The sequence below is a fragment of the Gavialis gangeticus genome, unplaced genomic scaffold, assembly GCF_001723915.1.
Source record: "Gavialis gangeticus isolate Ggan-Ray unplaced genomic scaffold, GavGan_comp1, whole genome shotgun sequence".
Taxonomy (NCBI): domain Eukaryota; kingdom Metazoa; phylum Chordata; order Crocodylia; family Gavialidae; genus Gavialis; species Gavialis gangeticus.
The window spans coordinates 12,708,467-12,709,636 of record NW_017729014.1 but is presented as its reverse complement, the minus strand read 5'-3'; the positions used below and the strand labels follow the sequence as shown (position 1 = coordinate 12,709,636).

At 53.4% G+C, this 1,170-nt stretch overlaps 1 long non-coding RNA gene across 4 annotated transcripts in view; it reads right to left on the bottom strand.

Annotated features, from left to right (window-relative positions):
• The window catches only part of LOC109293706, a 30,379-nt gene that overhangs the window by 28,309 nt on the left and 900 nt on the right, over positions 1-1,170 (bottom strand). The window contains exon 1 of one of the 4 annotated variants that reach the window (XR_002096365.1): positions 42-206. The exons of the other annotated variants lie outside the window; for them this stretch is intronic. This is a non-coding gene — a long non-coding RNA (uncharacterized LOC109293706). Of the gene's footprint in view, positions 1-41; positions 207-1,170 lie in introns of those variants that run through there. 4 annotated transcript variants of the gene reach the window in all.

Genomic DNA, 1,170 nt, shown 5'->3' with positions numbered 1-1,170 from the left:
ACCCACCCACCCCCATAGATTCATGCATAAATGCTGTTTACCTGAAGAGAAAGAAAGGATCAGAAGAGTCCGATTTGTGCTGCTGGGCTCTCCAGAGCCTCCCAGCCAGCACCGTAGCTGCAAAGCTCCCAGGCAAGTTCTCTTTAGATCAACCCTGATCCCTCTGATCACTGAGGGAGGCTGGCCCAGGCCTGAACAAGCCCAGACAAGCCCAAGTAAAGCCACTTCCTGAGCCTGCCCGGTTAGAGGAAAGACCAAGCTGCAGCATATCAAAGCTAGGTACCAAAGCCAGCCTCCCCCAGCCACGAGGCGGATGGACTGTGCAGAAGGGGGGTACGCATCACGCTACATACAATCAGAGGGCCAAATTCCTTCCAGGGGCAACACCCAATTTCAATGGAAGTGACATACACCAAGCGGGAGCACGTAGCCTTCCCAGTGCAACTCCACTGATCGGATTTGATCCATTTTGTGGAGAGGAGTCCACGGCAGGAGGAATGCCGGGATCCTGCCTGGCAAAGGAGCAGAACCCACAACTTTGCAGTCATGTCGGAGGCTTGAGCGATTGGAAAAAGCAAACTGGCAACTGCGAGACATACTGCAGCAATGACATCACAGACCCAACAGTGCAGGGGACCCAAGCTGAACACCGACACGCACGCACACACGAACAACTGATCTGTCGGGTTCTGTAGGATCCCTTCCCTCCTGCCCTCCAATGCTAGCTCGCCCACCCTAACACAGGCTTCACTACCGGTGCAAAAGGAGTGGGAGAAGGAAAGCTAAGGAGGATCCCTGGGGCCAAGCACCCCACACCTCATTCATCCTCAGGGGGAAGCGCTGGCTGTGCACGCAGCTAATTAAGAGGGAGCCCTTCAGAGACAGAACTGCAGCAGCCTCCCCCTCTGCTTACACATAATGCAGATATTTCCCTCCCATCCAGATCAGTGGGTGTTTAAATTTAACTTTTCTTTTCTAATAAAGCTGCAGGGCCAAATTCTGATCTCAGAGCAGCGACTTCACCAAGTAACACCCTTGTTACACACCTGCGTACCAGAGCACAGCCTGCCCCAGCCAATCAATCCATAAGACATTGCCTTTTAAATTCAATTCTGCATGCAGCATCCCTAAGTGAGTTTCCAGGCAGCCGCAGATAACACCCCCCCCCCC